The following is an 8,973-nucleotide window of genomic DNA, read 5'->3' as shown; positions in this document are numbered from 1 at the left end:
TCTGCAGGGCCTCTGGATGTCTGGGGCCCGGGTCTCCTCCATGCCTGCCTCATGACCTGGGGGCAGGGATATGACTCCCCATACCCCCTATTAGACACTTTCATGGAGAAATCTTATGATCATAAGCGTGCTCACACACACAGGTGTGCACACAGGTACTCACAGAGACACACTCTGGCTGCTGCCTCTAAACTGGTGTTTGCTTTCTCTGCAGTAGAGTATCACTTCCTGTTCCTGTTCCAACACACAGTGGTCTTTTTGTGTAGCTTATCTGCGTAGCAATTTAATTAAAAACTTATAGGTAACTTCTTATTCAATACCCCAAAAGCTGATACTCTTCATGATGAACAGAATCAGCTTTTGGGGATTTACTTACCTGGATGATTGAGCATGCATCAAGACGTTCTTGATTCATAGTGTAATTGTCACGTGCTTCATCCGAAGCACACTCTGTGTACTCACTCGCTAATTTATATTCACAGTACCAACTTACTCTTTCTTTAGGTTTTGCTAGCTTAGCTTACTTCATAGTCGACTCGCTAGCAGCATGGCTACTTCACCTGTCCCCCCTGCACTATCCTCCTCATTGTGTCAGATGCTTAGTTACTCCTCGGCCTCCTTTAGCAGTAATGATACTTGTAATAAATGTAGCATATTTTGAGCTCTTGAGGCCAGAATTACAGAATAGGAGAATCAGTTTCGGGGCCTTGAAAAACCTGTAGCCAGCCAGGGACCTGTTGTAGCCGGTGCAGCCAAAGGTAGCGTAGGCCCCGCTAGCTGTCCCCTGGCAGACTGTCCTGAGCAGCTGGGGAAACAGGATGGCTGGGTGATGATGAGGAGGAAGCATAGTCCTAAACGCCAATCTATTCATGTGTCTAACTGCTTTTCCCCACTCAGCGATACACCCGCCGGGGATCAAACTCTGGTAACTGGCGATTCTGTTCTGTGATATGTGAGGTTAGAGACACCAGCAACCATAGTCAATTGTCTTCCAGAGCAGGCGACATTGAGGGAAATTTAAAATTGCTGGCTAAAAGTAAATATAAATTCAGTAAAATTATAGTTCACGTCGGCAGTAATGACACCCGGTTACGTCAGTCGGAGGTCAATAAAATCAATATTGAATCAGTGTGTAACTTTGCCAAAACATGTTGGATTCTGTAGTTTTCTCTGGTCCCCTCCCCAATCAGACCAGGAGTGACATGTTTAGCCACATGTTCTCCTTAAATTGCTATCCATGAAGCCAGATAACACACATCAATTAGTGAAACTGCAGGAATGTCTTAAAGACATAAAGACCTGGATGGCCTCTAATTTTCTGCTTCTAAATTCAGATCAAACTGAGGTTATTGTACTCGGCCCTGAAAATCTTCTAGTTCAGGCATTTATTACCTCTAGGCTGGACTACTACTTCTTCCTGTTAAAAGGGAGTTTTTCCTTCCCACTGTCGCCAAAGAGCTTGTCATATGATTGTTGGGTTTTTCTCTGTATGTATGTCCAACCTAAAGTCAGCACCTGTAACCTATCAGTATTGCTTGGTCTGATACATTGCATTCAACAGCACAACTGGACACTTCAGCAGCTGTGTCAGAAAGTAGGTTAAGTTGCTTGCAGTTAACTAGCAAAATAATTTCAATGATGAGCATTAGAAGCTTGTTCTAAAACAAAAACTGAGAGAAGCCAAGAGTCGATAGGAAGCAAAGGAGGATTTGCCTCCTGTTGCTGCTGCAAAAAAGACCGGGCACGAGATGGTCACTTTCTATGGGCGTATAACTGTAGCAAAACTATTTGTGCATGTGTGTGTATTTCTATTTGTGTGCAGATTTTTGTGTGGATATTGAAATCCATTTGTGGGTTCAGATATGTGTGTGCATGTAATGAGATTTGTAAATGTATAGATAAACATATTACCAGCTTGATACCCGCCAAACTAGATGGAACAGAGTGCACAAGATTGTACAGAGAGCAAGGGCTGCATCAGCATCAGCTCCCAATGCCATTCCATACAAATTCTGCAAAAATCAAGGGAGTATGGTGCAACAACTGGGAGATCCCAACCTCTTAGTGTAATTGGGGTAGATCCGGATCCCCAAGGAAGAGGAGTCTTCAGAAATCCATCAGTTCTGCCTGATCAGCCAGTGTTGAGGCCAAAATCATTTTCAGATTAGTCACTCAAAGGCTATCCCACTACTTGCAAAGAAACCACCCCATCACAGCTGTCTGGAACACACCGGCACCATTTGGCATCAGATTCGGATTGCCAAAAAGAGGGAACACATGGTGGTATTTCTGGATCTTGCCAACTCCTTTGGATCAGTCCCTCACAACTTTCTCTGGGCTGCCTTTGACTTCTTTAGGGTACCAGAGGCTCACACAGATCTTGTCAAAGGCTTTTTCCAGGATGTTCAGCTATGCATAACAACACAAGTTTTCTTCACAGCATGCCAATGTCTGGAAGTGGGAATCATGGCAAGCTGCACAATTTCCTCTCTAACCTGCACCATGGACATGGGGGGATTATTAGAGTTTCTTGATGGGTGGTTGGAGGACAGAGCATAAGATATGGTCTGAGGATGCCACCTGTCAGACCATTTATGGATGACCTCACAAATCTCACCACAAAAAAGCTGTGTTCTCAGAGACTGTTCAGAAAGCTCCAAGATAACATCAATGGATGAAGATCAAGCCAAGCAAGTGCATTTGCATTTCCATCATTAAGGGGAAGTTGACTGACTGTTTTTACGGTGTCGACAAGGCAATTCCCACAGTCTCTAAAAAGCCAGCGTTGGGCTTTATGGCAAAGGTTTACTAGAACTAGAACTACTCCAGTTTCACAGAGGAGTACAAATGTTTCAAGGTGAGGCTGGAGATGTTGCTAACAGAATCAAGTGATCCTGTTGTTGCCCAGGTTGCCCCAAGCCATGGGGAGGGAAGCAGCAGCAACCAAACTCGCAAAAGCAGAACTCATGCACAGAGACATTGTCCACCAGGTACCAAAAAGGGAGGGCTAGTTTTGGTCTTGAAGCCAGTACGCCATCCTGGAACAGGGCACACTGCCTCGCCTGCAGGAGATTTGCCAGCAGAAGAAAGCAACAAGGCTGACGAACGCTGTTGCACAGGCCATGCAAGGGCATTGGATGAATTTGGAGGGAGTCGAGAATAGGAAGATCTCCTGGAAAGATCTGTGGGAGGTGATTTAGACCAATCACCATTGAGGCTGCCAATGATGTCTATTTCCCAAAAATCTTAGCCACTGGCATGGAAAAGACCTGCACAACAAGAAAACCCAACAATCAAATAACCCCCTTTGAGCCAGCATTTGTGGGAAGGAGAAACCTCCAGTAGAACCAGGCTCAGGAAGGGTCAGTAATCTGTCGTGGCCAGTTGGGGGTGAGTGGAGGACAGGACAAAAGACACTGTGGAAGAGAGCCAGACATTTGTAATAGCTAATGCTTATGGGAAGCTTCCAGCAGCCTAGGCCTATTAGAAGCTGAAAATTAGGGGTCATCCAGGTCTTTAAGTCTGACTGAAACTCTTCAGATTAGCCATTTCTCTGCAAATGATCAGGTAGTTGCTTTACAACGACTCTTTCAAGAATTTTTGAGACAAAAGGAAGTTTGGAGATTGGCCTACAATTAGCAAAGACAGCCAGGTCAAGTAAGGGCTTTTAAAATAATGTTTAATGATGACCATAGTTGATTATTAGAGATAGGTTGATCACATTTAAGATTGAAGCATTAATTAATGGCAGGACTTCTCTGAGCAGTCTTGAAGTAATGGGGTCTAATAGACATGTTGATGGTTTGGAGGACGTTATTATAGAAGTTAGCTCAGAAAGAACATTGGAGAGAAAGCATTGAAAGTAGCTGTATGTAATAATATGTCAGGGTTTGTACACATCAGGAGACGTCAACAAAAGCCATCCTACAGAGAGCAGATCTAAACATTATTTTTTATTCTTATCACTTTAATATTATTGCACTAGGAATAAAAAATAAGGGAAGGATTCGGAATCAGCACCATGATGCAAACTTGTGGCCATAGTATATACCAGTGGTTCTCAAATGGTGGTACGCGTGCCACTGGTGGTACTTGGGCTCTCACTAGTGGTATGCGTGAAATTTCCAAATTTATTTTTAAGAATAAATAATATACCATTGTGGAGGTATGCAAAGAGGACACGAGAGTTCCCGAGGCTCTTCTGGGAGCCGGAGTTAACCAGAAAACGTCTCCGAGCGTGAGTCCTCTATGAAGAGCAGCCTTTCCTTATCGCCAGTGGTCACGCCCGCTACAGAGTGCTGGCGGGCTCAATTCCCCGGGCCTTAAAATTGCAAGGCTGTAGACAGCGCCATATTGCGGTGCCAAAACACTGGTGGTAAAAACACAGCCCCTTTCTGCGGTGTCGCTGTGAGGCCCCTGGGAGAATCAGTGGGGGTGCGGGAGATGCCGTCGGTGAGTCGGGAACTATCGCCTGGATGCCGAAGCTCTAGTAGCCAGGAGAATGGGATCCGCTTCTTCTGCGAGTGAGTGGTAATCCTTTGCGGCCAGCAGCAGGGAGTTGGCGAGGCCAGCTCGCACTGGCAACTGTCAGAGGCAGAGGTCAGTGAAGAGGAATCCACCGTCATCCATTCCTAGCAAGGACAGCGTGCTCTCCATGAGCTGGAGAGTGGTACCATCACCCAGGCCTGAGAGAGAGAAGAGTTTCTCGGCCTGCTCTGCGTCGGAGAGGGAGTGGTGCCGCAGCAGCAGCGCCTTGAGAGCGGTGTATTTCCTTCTTTCATTTGGTGGAGGGATCCCAGAGGAGGGTCATCACATGGCGGGTGAACAGTGGATCCAGCAAGGTCACCACATGATGGTATTTTGTGTTGTCGGCTGAAACGCCGTGAAGAGCAAACTGAGCTTAGACGTACACGAACCACGAAGGAGGGTCGTGAAGCCAAAAATCCAGCAGCTTAACCGCCACAGAAAACTAAACAGCAGTGACGTTTGTAGGGTTACTGAAGTTGGGCTAGCTGGTATATAATGATGTGCTACGTGATCGCTAGCAACACAGCTATGTTAGCATGGAGGATGAACGCTAATTTTTTTTCACTCAATAAAAGCTAACATGAGGGTTCCTGATGGTTAGGGACAAATGCAATCGCATGGCAGGATGCTGTAAACGGACCAAACTTCAGTCAGGAGAACAACTGAGATAATCCATCCACAATACCAGGTTAGTCACTAATATACTGCTGCATGGGCTGGGCTGTAGTTACATTGTAAGGGTTTAAAAGCTGAGCTTCAAAATGAACAGTGATGATAAAAACTGAGAGAGGCCGACAGTGATCACTGACTGTTTTTAGGGGCTTGTTCAGATTAAATAGAACAAGATACAAAACATTAAAACATGTTAAAAACAAAACAACCCTGATAAACAGAGAGTAGTTTGGACCGGGAAGCAGGATTCATCAGGTCATCACTTAAAGATTGGATATCCCACCTGCTGTTAATGTTGTAATGCAGTACAGTTGTTATTATTATCACTTCTCACATCCTGTTTATGATAGTTAAAAGAAATAACATTCATATAAGAAATAAAATTGTCTCATGTAAACTGTATGTGGTGTCAAATAGGTCTATACTACTCTACTTTAATGTCGGTCATAAGGCTGGTACTTCAAGAGCCATATATTTTATGAGGTGGTACTCATTGTGAAAAGTTTGAGAACCACTGCATTAGTTCATAAGGATTAATGTACACTTTTATTGATCCCCGTGGGGAAATTCTTCTCTGCATTTAACCCATTCACTCAGTGAAGCAGTGGGCAGCCACCAGTGCAGCGCCGGGGAGCAGTGTGTGGGGATGGTACCTTGCTCAGGGGTACCTCAGGGTAGCCGTTCAGGGGATTCAAACCCCTGACCTTCCGATCATAGGGCAACCGCTTTACCTACTGAGCTATCCCTGCCCTAAAAGATGTCTCGCCCAACGTGGGGCTCGAACCCACGACCCTGAGATTAAGAGTCTCATGCTCTACCGACACACGTGTGTCAGACTGAGACAGTGGGTCCTTTAACTCTCCAGCAGAGGGCAGATGAAACAAGCTTGTTACGGTGTAAGGAAGAGGACTGCCTTACTAGTACTATAGCTTGTACAGCGCTTTAGGAACACCTTTGCACTTTATTAAAAGCACTTTAACTAGCACTTTATTTAGCATCACACTTTAAGTATAGATTTGCACACTAATAACATTTGCACACAAGAGGTTTAATTATTTATTGAATATTTATTGAGTATTTTAATGATTAGCAGGTAGCCTTTTTTTCCCAGGTCCTCCAGCTGCTCCACATCAAGAAGTGTGGTGGTTGTCTGTGAGGAGGAAAGAATTGTTTCTAGGAGCAAATAAGGTTTACCATTAAGGAGAATAACGCAAATGTGTGTGCAAAGTCTAGAGATAAAGGTGGTGCAAAGAAGTGGTTGAGATGTGATTACTCGCCTGTCTTTCCTGTGTGCTCTCCAGGATGTTTGGGCAAATGTTTCTCTGTTTAGTCCTTAACAGCTGAGAGTATTTAAGGTTGCCAGTTGTTATTAGATGTGAGTGATTGTTGTGCTGTGAGAAAGCTTGTGAGTAGTTGTCACAGCCTTAGAGTTATACAGGCAAATAAATGCCTCTTGTTTCCACCATACTGTGTCTTGGTCCTCCTCACTGTAAATCCAGCCACAAAAGGCCGCCCTGTTACATATGGCAAGCTATTGTAATGCTCTCACTCTGACCTTGTGATTTTCAGACGTCTTTTCTAGCATATCCTCCGTTAGAAACTGAACAGAATTCATACACACTGACCCCACAATTTTGTTTATTTAGGAAAGCAGATTAATAAAGAAAAGAAACTCCCATTTGGCAAAATAAACTTATCAGCAGTGTTTTTTGGTTCGTTTTTGTTTTTTCCCTATACCACATCATGACATCAAGCATTACATTCAGTGTTTACAAAATTTCATCTCCTGAAACTCTGCAATGGTTCCATGCACCCAGTTTGACAACCAGCAAATCTCATCTCCTTTGACCCAACCACGTGTCACAAAAGGCTAAAATACAACTAAACCTAAATGGGTGATTGATCTGTATTTATTGGTTTACATTGCACGTTGACTTTCAAACGTCCCTCATTACTGACAGATATTTCTCACATCCAGATGAATAGTATCAACTTTCTGGGATTTTCTTACCTTGGGAAAACCCAAGACCGAGAATTGTCTAAAATGAGGCAAAGTGTATCCCTTTCTTCGGTGTTAATTACAGGCTAATGTAGTATCTGCAGTTTGGTGTTTGAACTTTATGTTATGTAAAAGGTTTATTACAGTAGCTGGGAAGTGCAAATCACATTTACAACTGTAGCCCTGTCTGCAATTATTCGGGCTTGCAGTATAAAGAAAAGAAAAGTTTACGGTTATAACAAATGGTTAAAATATAAATAGTTGATAAAAGGTTTAAAAATCATATGCTTGGGTACAAATGTATTTCATTTACAGTTAAGAGTCCAATCAATAAAAGGGTTTCATGCTTTAGAGTTCATTTACTGTGCAGAAGCAATATGTTGGGGTGTAACCTAAGTTTGTTTATCCATCTAATGTCAGTTATCTAAATGTTGTATTATCATTGGTTGATGTGCTGATGAGCCAGTCAATGTCACTGTTCTCTGTTATGGGGGTGGGACGAGTGGTAAAAGTTTGTGTGAATCTGTGGGAGCGGACACAGAAGCTAAGTCCAAGAGAGAGATGTCAAGGCAAACGTGGTGTGGATTTTGCATCTAAGTGTATCTCTGAGGTCGACTACCCATGGTCCTGATATTACTTATTTGTGATCTGCAAGAGGTAAATGAAAGTGTGTGCCTTGACATTTGTACTGTAACTATTCGTTATAGTGGTAAAATGGCGTGATATGTGATGCTAACTAGCGGCTTACTAATTAGCGCAGCTTACCGCGTTATGTGCTGTGATACCATGCTGTATGTTTAGCTCATTCGTCGTGTCCAAATTCATGGGCTGCATCCTCCTGAGGCCGCATTTGTAGACCGATTACGTCACAGCGACGCGCCGAAGGCTGTCCAAATTCGTCGACTCCTCCGAATGCAGCCGACAAATGCGTCTTCCTTTTCCCCGAATTTGAAGGATGGGTCGGGTGTGTCCTTCGTGGCCCACCATATCCCAGAATTCATAGCGCGGCCCAGCCAAACTCCAGTTTCCGGCAATGGCGGCCGCTACTAAGTTTTAAAATTACTTTTATTAATCTTTCTGGGTCACAAAATAAACTTTTAACATATTTTCAGGCGAGAATGTAGCTGTGTAAACTTCAAATATCTGCTCGGTTTATCAAGGTATTGCATATTTGCAAAAGTGCTTCGACGTTTTCGGAGACGTCTGTTAGCCACCAGCTTGATAGCTAACCGAGAGCTCGAGGGTCACTGAAGCCGCCGAGAACGGCACAACTCCCGGCACAACTCCCGGCACATCATTTTCAGATCACCGCGGACTTTCGCTACTCTGGTTAAACGTAATATATAAGTCACTTAGACAACCTAAACAGGATATTGTTTGGCTTTTTTCAGTGTTTTATTTGTTCGTGAGTAAATCGGTTTGGCTGAGATTAAAGATATTAGATTAGATTAGATAAAATAAAACTTTATTAATCCCCCGGGTGGTTTTCACACAGCTGAATAAACGTCAAACAGAAAACTGATTAAACAGAAGTGTGAGATGGTCGAGAATTCACGCCAGTGTCCTGTTATATTTTACATAGCAAGGAGCAGACGGCTGAGTTTATTAAACTACACCGAGACAGCGGTGACGCTAACCAGAAGGCTAGACCGTCCAATTTCACAGCCGTTTACTTCCGGCCTACCCGACCTTCTGAGGACCCGGACCACGTAGACCGCGAGGTCCTCAGGAGGATGCAGCCCATGAATTTGGACACGACCATTGACTGTAGAAAA

The sequence above is a fragment of the Oreochromis niloticus genome, linkage group LG13, assembly GCF_001858045.2.
Source record: "Oreochromis niloticus isolate F11D_XX linkage group LG13, O_niloticus_UMD_NMBU, whole genome shotgun sequence".
Taxonomy (NCBI): domain Eukaryota; kingdom Metazoa; phylum Chordata; class Actinopteri; order Cichliformes; family Cichlidae; genus Oreochromis; species Oreochromis niloticus.
This window is presented reverse-complemented; position numbering follows the sequence as displayed.